At 34.6% G+C, this 14,115-nt stretch overlaps 1 protein-coding gene and 1 long non-coding RNA gene across 4 annotated transcripts in view; one reads left to right on the forward strand and one right to left on the reverse strand.

Annotated features, from left to right (window-relative positions):
• The window catches only part of LOC145297590 (uncharacterized), a 496,342-nt gene that overhangs the window by 402,142 nt on the left and 80,085 nt on the right, over positions 1-14,115 (forward strand). The gene's annotated exons all lie outside the window — the stretch shown is intronic.
• LOC145297589 (phospholipid phosphatase-related protein type 5-like) overlaps positions 1-14,115 on the reverse strand; it is a 254,821-nt gene that overhangs the window by 91,934 nt on the left and 148,772 nt on the right. The gene's annotated exons all lie outside the window — the stretch shown is intronic.

Raw genomic sequence — 14,115 nt, forward strand, 5'->3', positions numbered from 1 at the left:
CGTAGCTCACAGGGTTAAAAAAAAAAAAAAAATAATAATAATAATAATAATAATAATAATAATAATAATAATAATGAAATAAATAGGAACTTACATTATTTATAGTTAAAGCAGTTTTATATAAAAAGGCAAGTGGATGGTTGTGTGTGTGTGGGGGGGGGGTAAATGAAAAATCAAGAAAAATATGGAGATTAACATGTGCGCTGTCATGACCAGTTACAACCATCGTTACTAATTCTTTCTATGTTTCTCCGCTTACCTGTCCAACCCAATTAACCCTTATCCTTGTTATCACTTGTTTGTAAAGAAAAAAAAAAAAAAAATGAATGCCAAGGTTATAGCGTCAGAAATACTAATGTCTGACTCCTAGAATTTCAAAATATCCAACTCGTGACTCTTTGTTTCTGCTTTGTTTTTTAGATGAGGATCGATAAACTTTATTACTTGGACAATTATTCTCCATTGGTATTCAGACTACTGTTCTCATTTTGAGTGTTATTCTCACAACGTTTTTGTCGATGTAACCTTCGATCTTCTTCCGGTTCAATCCTCAGTGCAGATAACACTAAGAATGCACTTGCAAAGTACTTAAAACTTCTATCCAGTCATGGCTAACAGAACAAGAGCATGCTGCTCCCATGGATTAAATAAAATGTTCCATGTAAAATTCTGTACCAATTTCCTAGTTCGACAGAAATATTACAAAGTTCGACAAGATACACCTGGAGATGGTCAAAGGTTGCATTAGTCGAAACATCATAAGTCCGAATAATCCAAATAATACAATTCGACTCTTTATTTTAAAGTCTTCAAATAATCTTTCTGATAACCATCTTTCATTCTTGTTAGCTCCTTACATCAAGTGGCTTCATGCCTTGTCTGGGGCTATTTTTCTAAAAATAAAATTTTTGGAATTAAAAATTTAAAAGGTTAAATAGAAACTATTGTATACCGACTATTTTTTTGCAAAACCAATTAATCTACAAATCAATCTTATACAAAATGTTTTGTATGTTACAAAAGTGAGCGCAATGATTCGGGGAGAGGGGATATAACTTAAATTATAACAATTTTCAGGCAAAAGTTATACCCCTTCATAAAAAAAGTTTAGGGACCCCTTTCTTAATTGAGAGAATCCTCAAATCTTGTTGACACGATGAAACCTGGTAACAACTCTCATACAAATACATTATCAAGAATTAAGATCAGAATTCATCCTCAACCTCTGTTCAACCATCCTATTGAGCGGACATTGGTAAGGTCCTATGGAGCAGATCTTTATTATGTCCTTTAACAGAAACGACTTTGTAGTAACAATGAAAGCTTTTCTGTGTATGTACCTACAGGGCTTTACGTTGCGAGTGCAACAGTTACATTTGCGAGTGATTTTTCCAAATGGCGACTAGAAATAATGAAAGACTTATCTTTTGGCGATTGTATTTTTTATTTTTTTCACTGGTAATCTTCCAAAGCTCATTACTGGGTGAAAAATGTCTTTTCAACCTTTATGTTTTGATATAAAACGAACAAAGTTAAATTATTTAAACAGTAAAAGGTTTAATAGAACAATATACTCTTTTTTTGTTTTTGGTTTAAAAATAACACCTGAAGAAATTTGAATGCTTATACCTTCAAATTCATTGCATATTTTGAATTGTACTTATTAAAAATATACAGAAAAGTCTTTATGATGTAAGTACTTGTTACAGAATGAAAGTGTCATATTCCAAAAATCTTGTGGGTTTGGCTGGTAACTTTTCTATTTGGCTAGTAAATGAAAATATTTAGTTGTCAAAGGTCAACTAAAGATAAATCTGTCTGTAGAACCTTGACTCAGCGCATTTTTTTTTTCATTCTCTTAGCAATACATGTGCATACTATTGTGTTGGGACTAATGTGTTTAATTATGTGGAATGTAAGTATACGTATCTTGTTTGTGGTGTTTATAGTTTAAGACAATAAAAGTTAACACAGATATTTTTATTATTAACGTATGCATACCTTCCAGTTGCATGTACATAATATTTTTCAGTTTCCTATGTGTTTAGTACAGTGCAGAGTCATCTATAATATAAATCTCACATGTCTGTTTAAATGTATGTATGTATGTATGTATGTATGTATGTATGTATGTATGTATGTATGTATGCATGTATGTATGTATGTATGTGCCTAAAGCTTTCGACAGAGCCGACAGATTTTCACGAGATCAGTATCGTTTTGAAGCTCGACCCTTCGGACGACAAATATCGAAAAATTGGCCAAAAACATTAATTCCTTCACCCTCAACTGGGCACTCTTCTACAAGGAGGGGTCGTTCTTTTCGCCAATATTTTTTAAAGTCATCCCCTCTTTTCGATTGACTAGCCTTAATTTAAACCTTCGCCACTGCAAAGATGTCACTTTTTTTTCATGTTCTTTTCCTCCTTCGTTTGAGCCTGCCTGCCTACTACCACTTTTTTTTTTCTCAACACACACCTCCAAACACCCGGGCAATGCCGGGCACCCAGGATAGTAAGGTATAATGTATATATCATGTTTTGATTCCAAAAAGTTCTGACTCCGACTGAAACCTAGATTTTCAAAATTCTAACTCTTTATTTTAAAGTCTTCCGATACACATAATCAGTTGATTCAACTTAGTCTTCTTATGTCTGCTTCTAAAATCTTTGACTTCAACTCTGCAATCCTGGTGTTCAAAGGATTCGTTTGAATTCTCTACTCACACGCTAGCAATCTTAATAGAATAAAGACCTGGGCGCTTCTACATTATTGGAAAGAGATTTTGTAGTCGATAAATGGAGTTTTCAGATAAAAAACAATGATTTCAACTGATTTTTTTTTTTTTTTTTTGTCAATTCTAATAAGTTACATTGGTAGCTTCCAGAGTCGGAATTATCTGAATATTACTTAATTATTAAAAAAACAACTTTAACCGTGGTAGTAGGTGAAAAAATTCCGCCATTATTGTCTAACTGAAAAGGAAAATTACCTCCCTGTTGAACTCTCCTGTGTTTTACGATCGTTTTCATCGAATTCTATTTTTTATTTTCTTTAATAAAAAATTTTCTACTCGATTTTCGTAATTTTTGGATATAATCATCTTAAAAATATGAAGAATATGTTTTCATGTGAAATTCAGTTTTACGATTTCTGAAAATCTCTTCCCAATTCTGTACAAGCGCCAAGACCTGTAGTGCAGTGGATAAAGAACTTGATAACATTCAGTTATAACTTACTCTTCTGGAGGTTAAAGGTCCAATCCCCAGTGCGAGAGACACTCAAAATACAATTGCGAATTACTTAAAACTTCTACCCAGTCATGGCTGACAGAACAAGAACATGTTAATCCCATGGATTAAATAAAAGGTTCTGGTCAAAACTCCATGCAGATTCCCGAGTTTGACAGAAAGATTCCAAAGTTCAACAGAAAGATTCCTGAGTTGGACAAAATACACCTGAAGAAGGTCAAAGGTCATATCAACCAAAATGTCATGAAAATATCACTTAAGATTAGAACAATAGTTCGAATAATACAAAAAAACATTGAATATTCATATTCGGTTATAGTCAAGATTACTCCTTTGGATTCACAGTTTTTACTCTGCCAACAGGACAATAATGACAAGCAAGATATAGTCCCTTCTGATTAATGACTATTTTCCTCTCAGATAGCATGAAAGAAATCCTTTCTTACATGTTGAGAATGGCTTTTTTTTTCACCATGTCTAATTATCCAGCCATCAGAAACCGGAAATCAAAAAAAGCAGAAATCTTGACTATGACGTCATATTCTTCCAACCCAATGACGGTTGAGATGCTGTAAAACCCAGCAATCAACCAAACTGATTCATTATTACGTTCGATTATTTAAAAGATAAGATTAAAAACAATTAGATTGATTTGCTATCAAAGAATTAAACCATATGTTTAAGTAAAATTATTCAGTTAAATTAACTGATTAATTAAATTGGTTAATTGATTAAATGAGAAAAATCTAAACTTTCACTAAGAAGCTACAGGAATGGGCAAATCTCTGTCTTTCTCTCGCTATATATACAGGGTGTCCCAAAAGAAGCTGATGGTTAAAAAAAAATTCATAACTTTCTTAATTTTTTTATATTTTTCTTTTATTTTTTTTTTTAAGATCATCTAGAGTAACCCTTCCAAGGTCATCACGAGTCATTACACTACCGAGGAGCGGATATTTATCGTAGAGTGGCATTTTCGGTTGAATGAGTAAACATCAGAAACTCAATGAGAATTTCGACAAAACTTCAACACAAGAAATTCCTCTAATCCCAATGCAATAAAAGCTATGGTGGCTCGATTTCATGAGCAAGGGTCTGTATTTGACCTCCCTAAATCTGGTAGATCCCATACGACAAGAAGTGATGAGAATCGTCAGAGATTAGCAGAGAGTGTGGCCGAGGATCCATCTGCATCAGTAAGAAGAAGATCAAGTCAAATTGGGGTCTCTCGATCATCTCTTCATAGAATGCTTCATGAAGAGGGCAAATTTCCATATAAAATTCCATTGGTGCAAGAGCTTCAGCCAAAGACAATGGACAATGCCCTGCAGAGAGCACAAGAGTGTGAAAATGAAAATGGTGGACATTTGAGTAACATCATTTTTCATAACTAAAATTAGACTTTGTGAAAAACATACCCTAGATTAAGTTGTGTAAATAAAATTAGAATAAATAGACTATGATATCTTACTATATCTGAAAAAATCATGGAGAGGCTCATCTACCTACATATGAAAATTGGTAAGCATAACTGAAATATTGAGGAAGTTGATCAAATTTAAAATCCATCAGCTTCTTTTGGGACACCCTGTGTGTATGTGTGCGTGTGCATGCGTGTGCATTTGTGCATACATGTTTCTGCTGAAATTTCTTTAGAGAAACAGGCCTTAACAAATATCTGGCCTAAAGACACTACTTCTCTAAAGAAATTACAGCAGAAACATGCATGCACATATGTAGCCAATAATGTTTGTATAAATAAACGCACTACTATAACATATATTTGTGATGGGACGATTCCAAAATTTTTCTCGATTCCAATACAATTTCCGATTCTGTTCTAAATTTCCGATTCCGATACAAGTACCGATTCCGATTCTTTTAAAATTCCTTAACATTTAATTAAAGATTCGATGCTTTTAAAATGTTTAAATAACTGTATCCCTCTCCCATGCAATGTCCATATATATTTTGCAAAACGTAAAAATACACGTGGGAGGGGGGGCGTATATTTACAAGACTAGATATTTCTAAATATTTTTCTCTAATGTTTTTCTAATCATTGCTAATTGTCGTTAATGCCGTTTGAAATTTTCATAAACGATTAAAAAGAATCGACGAGTGGCATGCAAAATAAAAAAAAACAGTTTAGAAACAGATTAGTTAACAAAGCCCGTCCCTTTGGGTCAAGGTCAAAGTGTAGTATCTGTTCTTCGGATGCTGCAATTCAATTTCTTGTTCTCTTTCAGTAAAGGAGAAGTCCTTCACAACTGAGACAATTTTTATTTTTGTTCCTTTTCTCCACATTAAAAAACGACCCTAGTGTCTAACTCTGTCCCGTGGGGAGACATTGTAAATAGGAACAAAGCCCGTCCCATACCAAGAATGAATTTCTACATGAGAATGTTACTATTTAGAAAACCATTCTTAACATTGTGACGGGTACTCGGTTAACTATTCTCTACCTTCCCTCTATGAAGAAATATTCATGTTTTTTCTCGTAATTATAAAGATTTGGTCGGTTTTTTAGATTGATTTGCGTTACTGTAAAAAGAAAAACATTATCATCATCCTGTAAATAATAATAATAATAATAATAATAATAATAATAATAATAAGTTGTATTGTCAGCATCAACTGGCACCATAGCGAATAGTTGTGACTGCTCAAGAAAGATGAGAAGATCGAGGAGAAAAATCACTAATCGAATTATCCTGGATCAATGATTGGGATCTTCAGAAAACTCGTTGCCACACAAATTTCAGTAAAGACCAGTGGTCACTAAGAGATAAAACTCAACAGTAAGCGGCTGCTGCGATAACGCAACGTCATTTACAAAGGTTATGGAAATGGGGGTGGAGAGTACTGGATATCTGGGGAAACTTATTCTTATCTGCAGACAAACAACATATCTTTTGCGAGAGAGGAGCTGTAAGAACAAGAAGCGAACACCATTCAAAACTTGAAAGATATAAAACTAAGATTACTATAATAATAATAATAATAATAATAATAATAATAATGTTAAATAGATTAACACTTAACTAAATCATTCTCCCAATTCTACGTTTTTCTAGATGATTATGTGGCGGAAAGGAAAAAGAAATGATTATTTTAGAATTTCGAGTAGGAAAGCAGTTTCGTACATAAATTTAATGTAAAATGATCATCATTTCCGGCGCAATCTACCTTTTTAATCTTGTTTAATCGCTCAAAAATAAAAACAAAATACTTGTAGAACATAAGACTTTTACTCGATTGTTGACAATTTATTTGATGTGTTTCTACCAGCGTTTGTTTAATTTTTCGATTTTGAGCAATTATCAAGGTTCTTTGTGCAGGACTTATTGGGAAGCCATTTTTTTTTTTAATTCTAACTTGCCAGTGTAGACACTAAGTTTGTTTTGAACTAAAAACATCGTTTAAAATAAGTTTAAGTACAAATAAACTTATCGAGGTAGGTAGAAGAGTCTTACCTTTGGTAAAATTTATTTGTTGCATATTTATTTTTCATCTTTTTTTTTTGTTGTTGTTATTGTTATGTTAGTTACAGTAACAAACGCCCAAATCTCATTCTCCTTGGGGGGGGGGGGCTAAATTTAAATATTGATATAATTTCCTTTTTAATTCCGAAAACTTCGAAAGGTTTTCCGTGTATGTATTTTATCCAGGATTTTGATAAACTTATCTGGAGATTTTATCTATATTCTTCACTTGAATCCAGAATGAAAAAGTACCCTAAACATTAATAATTTCAGAAGAAGCCAACGCCAGACAACGACAGTGTCCAGATGGCGCCAACAAAATTAATAAACCTTGAATAGAGCATTTAAAATCTTCTAATATCAAGTGTGAACACCCTGAAATGCTCAGCGAATATGTGCGAAAAGGTTTGCAAAGGAATGTTTACAGTAATGCACCAATAAAAGAAATAAATTACACTCTGAGAATCAATGTTAAATCTAAGAGTAGGATTTATAACCCATTTTGTGGCCTTTAAGCTTAAGTTGTAAATGAACAACTTCTAATAAATAAATTTGTGTTTCATTTTTTTATTGTCAAGAAAAAGAAAAGAATCATTTTGGAATCAGAAATTAGTCTCAAATTTTTCGGATTCTTATTGTCAAGAAAAAGAAAAGAATCATCTTGGAATTTTTTTTTTTTTTTTTTTTTTAATTACATTTTCACCCCAAACAAGGCAAATTGCCACTTTGGTGTAGGGGGCTACTATCAGGGGCAACAACTACTGGGGTACTATGTAGGGATTTAGTTAGCAAGATGTCGGTTCACGTTACACTTGAACTTCTGCACGTCAGTATTGTTGGGAAGCAGGGACCTGGAATGAAATTCCAAAGTCTAGCGATTCTGGGGAAGAAACTATTGGAGTAGAAAGATCTTTTACATCTAGGGATCTCTACAGTGTGGGGGTGGGATTTAGCAGCCTGTCGGGTTTGTCGAGGGTGCTCACGTCATGGGGGCACAAGTGATTGCAGTTCGTCAGAGCATTCACCACTAAAATACTTATAGAAAAGGCAGAGGGATGCAACATTTCGTCGATGGGACAGAGGCTGAAGCTTAAATGCCAGTTCAGGGCCTATCAGGTTTGCAACTCTCTTTTGAACCTTGTCAAGGAGCGAGAGACTAGTAGCAGATGCACCAGCCCAAATGTGACAGCAATACTCCATACATGGGCGAATGGTGGCCTTATAGAGGTACAGAAATCAGAAATTAGTCTCAAATTTTTCCGATTCTGATACAGATGCCCCAAAAAGTTCTAATTTTTCTGATTTCCAATTCCAGTTAATGGTTCGAACACTAATATATAAACTATGTCTATCACTTGATTGTATATTTAGTAAAATACCAATATTTCACTAAATATACGTAAAAAAAAATTAAAATCGTATCAGCAAAGGACTGCTTTTAGGTTAATTATTTCCTAAAATTTTATTCAAATTCATGTGATATTCACGAAGTTATGACATTTTATTATTTATCAAAGAATTTCAACTGTCTATCGCTTGATTGCAGGTCTCTCTTAAAATGTTGTTTAGGGCAAAAATACAATGTCTAATCATTAAAACTTTATTTTTTATGATATTTTTTTGTCAAAAAATAATAAACAAAAGCACATCTTAGGTGTCATCTAGCCATGGTGACGAATGATTATCCAAAAAGGCTGTGTACACATTGCTAGTAAACTTTACACCCTCTGGCACTCGGAATCTTCCAACTAACTTGTCCCTAATGATTCCCACCCAAAACATGATGGCTCCATATTGTTGTTGGTGATGAACTTTGTAAGGGGCTGGAGCTCCATTTTGGTCCATCCATCCAGACCGTCAAGAGTAGCACAGGCCTCATCCATAAATAAAACACATTGGAAATCCATTTTGATGTAATTCTCTGTCCAAGCCATTCGTTTTCCCTATGTTGTTTGCTCAATGGAGGCATTGGAAGAGTTTTGATGTTCCTGCCTGGATCTTGGAGTAATTCCAGCTCTTGTAAAAATGGAAGCACTGGAGCTGTTTGGGTTTCGGTTGGCTTTCCTAAGAATTTTTCAAATATCATGATCTGAAAGGTTTATACTGGTGCCCTTATCCTTTCTGGATTTGGTGTTGCGGTTGTTCACGAATAAAGCCAAGGTTCTGGATCCTTTTTTCCAGCTCCGTGGCTAAATCTTTGATGGGCAACCCTTCTGCAAGTCCAGCAACAATCCTTTGCTTTTCAATAACCTTTAATCACTAGTTTTTTGGCATTGTAAGAGATCTACAATAAAGCGATGGACAGTATAAATTCCTTAATAATAAATAAAATGCTATAACTTTGTGAATATCGCATGAATTTGAATAAAATTTTAGACAATAATTAACCTAAAAGCAATCCTTTCATGATACAATTTTAATTTTTTTTGCGTATATTTAGTGAAATATTGATATTTTACTAATCTGCAATAAAGTGATTGACACAGTTTATTTATATATACATGTGTGTGTGTGTGTGTGTGTGTGTGTGTGTGTGTGTGTGTGTCTGTGTGATTATTTCATTTAATCACATAAATTAATATATGAAGATATAATTTGTAAGCCTGATGAATTCTCACGAGAATGAAACACTGAATATACAAAAGAGAAAGAAAGTAATAGTTTATATATTATGTTTGTAATAAGCTTTACACAGACATATATAACTGTTTTATGATTATTTTTCATATTAACCTTGCTATACCTCACCTTTTGTGATGCTGAAGAGGTTAAACCAGTCACCGTGTTCAATAGCCTTCAGGTACTTAATGTGCTGCTCAAATGGTACAGTGCCAATTGAAGTACATTGACGATAAATATAAAAATCAATATTCAGTAGATTGGGTTATTGATTGTTGAACATGGTGAACATTCATTGAAGTATTGATCAGTGGGTGTATATTGGAGAGTTCGTGTGGGTGTGATACTGGATTAATGCCAAAGATAACATCCTCATTTTTAATCGATGTTCACGGAGACCCGGGCATTTTACAGAATTAGCTATATTTATCCTTGGATGTTATCTCTGACAATTGAGCAGTTCTTTAGAAATGAAATACTTATTAGTGTTGGGACGGTTAGTTCGAATTAGAATCGGAAAAATCAGAACATTTTGGCGTATTGGAATCTGTATTAGAATTGGAAAAAATTAGTGCCTATTTTCCGATGCCAAAAACGATTCCTTTATTATTTATCATTTGGCTTTATTTTGTTTAAAACTTAATTTTCTGTTGCTGGTACTAAAGATAAAATGATAGATATTAATTGATTTTAAACTGCCTGTAAAATTAAAATTCGAAAGTGTTTTTTATGTTTGCAAAAATATATGCATGTAATACATGTCACTTAATAATAGAAGAGGGAAAGCTAAATAAAAAATATATATATATATATATATATATATATATATATATATATATATATCACAAGTGATGGCACGGTCCTGAACAAATTCATCCACGCAATCCCGAACAATACAATCAAATCGACACACCACGCTAACGAACAATATCGTTGAATCGACACACATATTGTTATATACTGAGTGGTATGAAGATGGCGTATATTTTGTATTGTTGTTGTTCGTCTTAGGAAGAGTCTTAGTGTTTCATCTAGAGAGAGGGTACATTCTACTACATGAGCACCACCTGTAATTCAACTAGAAGAGATTTTTGAATATCTCGATAGATAGACTGAGAGATAGTGTGTTTGACATTTATACATATATGTTTGTTGTAAATCGTCTAGTGATTGGAATGACCACTGTTCATTTATCAATGAATAGCGAAACACTTTGTTATAAACAAACTTGGTTTATTTAACAAACATTCATATATACACAATACGGCGGTGGAGGTGATGGAGAGAGGTGTAGGTTGCGAACATGACAGGCAGTTCCTCGTCGTCTGTCTATCGTTCCTCGTCTCCACGTCTCTGCTTTGTTTTTGTTTACCATCTCACTTTTATGGACTTTCGACCTGGTAACCCATAAACCAACTGACGTCATTGACCCATATTTTGACCAGCCCGGCGTTTGCTTTTGGTCTTACCCCCGACTGAATTACGTCATCTCCAGGTAATCACAATTCCTGGGTTACATTTTTGTCAGCCTGGACATGAGTTCATTCGCACCTTGCTCCATAAAACGGCCTGACCCATAAAACGATTTGCGTCATAGGACCAGGTCATCACAATTCCCGGGTTACGTTTTTGTCGGCTGGACATGAATCCATTCGCACTTTGCCTCTCCATAACAATATTTCCATGCAACACGCCACGCCACTGAACAATATCGCCGAATCAACATGTCACCGAACAATATCATTAAATCGATATGCCAGATTCCCAAGCAACACCGAACAATCTCGTTGAATCAACACACCATGATACAAAATGCAGTAACGTCAAACATGTTATCAGAGCAATATTTTTCAACCACCCCCGATTGACTTATCAGCTTGTTTTTTATACCCATTGGGCGAAACTCAATCATCATTCTGGGTAGGACGGATGTAGCTCATTGGTAGACTTTTGATTTGCAATCTAAAGGTCCCATGTTCGCTTTTCGCTGCAGGTAAGCCCGACTCATACATTGACACACAACTCTTGTGTGCTTCTGCGCATGCTCGTCACAACGCATAATGTCATAAACAAAGACAATATAATTTCCTCTACTAAACAATCACATCAAAAACCATGAATGAATATTTGGAGACATAGAGAACTTGAAGCATAGACCTTATTTTCTAAAAGTATTGAATTTGGCATTAAATGGCCCAAAAAGGGTTGATATGCCATAAAACAAAATAATCAAACGAAATCAATGGCACATACAAAACAAAGAAAAAATTAACTTTGTACATGGAGAGCCTATGCTAATTCACTCCCACCTCATTCTAAAAAAAAATGAGATTTCACTTCTATTAAGTGACTAGCGAGAGTACACAGCGTTTCCCAGGTGTGGAGAGTAAGGAAGCCCATAAAAAAAAATTAGGCAGCCTGAATGGAGAGAAGTGTTAAAAAAGGAAAAAAAGTGGTAATAGACAGGCAGGGTCGAATCCGTAATGCGTAGGAGGAAAAGAAGATGATAAAAATGTGACGTCTTTGCCAATGCGTCCATTGCAAAACTGGAAGTCGTGAACATCGAAATTAAGCATAGTCAATCCAACGGTGCCAGTGACTTGCTAAAATATCAGTGAAAAAAGCGACCCCTCCTTGTACAAAACTGCCCAGTTGAGGGTGAAGAAATGAACGTTTTTGGCCAATTTTTCAATATTTGTCTTCCGAAGGATCGCGCTTGAAAATAATACTGATCTTGTAGGGATCCATCACATGTGTCGAAAGTTTTTGCGAGACATGCACACACACACACACACACACACACACAGACTTTTTATATATTAAACTAGCAAAAGTACCCGTCATTGATTGGGTTCAAAAACAGCCTACAGAAAATGGATTCTGATGTTTAGAGGTGTGTGTGCTTGGGCGGGAGGGGGGGGGGGTAAATCAAATCAAAAGAATAAGCGAAGTAATCACCCTGTTTAAATATTATAAAAAAATGTTTAAAAAAAAACTAACGTAAAGCAAACGAACGATTTTCAAATTTCTTAAAATCAAAAAACAAAAACAAAAAAAGAAAACGCGAATGTGATGAAAAAAAAACAGAAAAACGAACGTTAAAACTTCTTTAAAAAAATCTGAAAAATAAAAACAAAAAAACACATAGAACGTGAAAAATGGCTTAAATAACCCTGTTTCAATATTAAACCTTTAAAAATCGGGGGGGGGGAGACATCTCACACCACGATTCGAACTCACAACCTTTAGATAAAGTGTGCAAAAAACCTGACACGTTACCCGCTCTGCCAATAAAGAGCAACTGAAACACGTTTGAATTTATTTATTTACGTATTAAAAATAGAATTGACACATGTCCGCAATAAAAGTTAACTCTGCTGCTTCTATTTGACATAGAAGTCACAGAGTTAACTTTTGCTGCGGGGCAGCTTTTGGGTTTGTTTACCCAACTTTGACTGTTTTTTTCCCCAAGATGTTGGGGAGGGGGGAAACCAGCTCCCCATTGTCCAGATTGAATAGCAATTGTCTGATATAAGGAATTTAGCCCACATTGATCAAAGCTGATTGCTTCTGGACGTTTCCCGGTGCAATTGCGGGGAACAGTGCCTTAGCTTTGAATTAGTTTCGCTTTTTATACGAAAAAGCTGAACGAACACAAGACGGGCTGAAATAGAATAATTTTGTAAAAATCGCCGTAAATAAATCTAGACGCAATGCGTGTTTGCAAATTGTATATATTATTATCTAGGGGGTATATAAACACTTCTAAGCGATAGTAACCCCCCCCCTCGGAGCGTCGGCGAAAAAAGCCTTTTTGAGACATACATAAAATGATCATACACATTTTGCCTTTTATATATATAGATTAACCTCTCTGAAACTTAGAATCTTAAGAGGGGGATCTGTTTTGCATATAAATTTGATGTAAAATGATCACCTATTTCCAGATCAGAAGTTCCTTACTAGATGCACAATGAAATCAAAATCTCTAATGCATACATATAAAAAAAAAAGTCCACAACTTTACTTGGCAGTAAGAAAATAAATATTTCATTCTCAAATTATGAGGGGTATGTTATATAGTTATGGAACACTACAAATTATCTGTTATTGATCTGTCTGTCGATTTATCTATATATCTATGTATATCCATCTCGATCTAGCTATCTATCTATCTCCACCTAGCTATCTATCTAATTGGCCAGGTAAACAATAGACAAGATGTGAAGCTATGTTTTGATAAAAGTTGTCAAAACATATCAAGGTGTAAAATGGACAAGTTGCATCGGAAGCTCTAAAAATAGCTGACCGGAAGGACTTGTTTGTTGTCACGTGTTCAGGTTGGCTGGACATAGAGTCAAGTTGGAATTTGGATGTTGAGAAGAGTGAATGGGTTAACGGTTGTCTCCCTTCCCCCTTGAGAGGGGGCTGACATGTCTCAAAAGTGGAGATTAGAATCAACCACCCAAATAAAGATACCCACTTTCCATTCTTCTACGATCAACATTTGGAAAGTGAACAAAAACTGCATGAAACCAACCATCGTCTTGGAGTTGAAATGCATTCATCCACAAGTTCCAGCTTCCCTCCAAGAATAGGTAAAATTTCCAGGTGGACCAAAAGACCAACGACGCAGTTGAAAAGTTGATGAGGTATGTCGACGAAATACATGTATGTGTTTATGTTAAGTCTGACATACACGCACGCAACACATTTAGATGATCACAGAATATAAATAGATTGCAACAAGATATCTTAGG

The sequence above is a fragment of the Euprymna scolopes genome, chromosome 18 (genome assembly GCF_053919585.1).
Source record: "Euprymna scolopes isolate OS-2025 chromosome 18, ASM5391958v1, whole genome shotgun sequence".
Classification (NCBI taxonomy): domain Eukaryota; kingdom Metazoa; phylum Mollusca; class Cephalopoda; order Sepiida; family Sepiolidae; genus Euprymna; species Euprymna scolopes.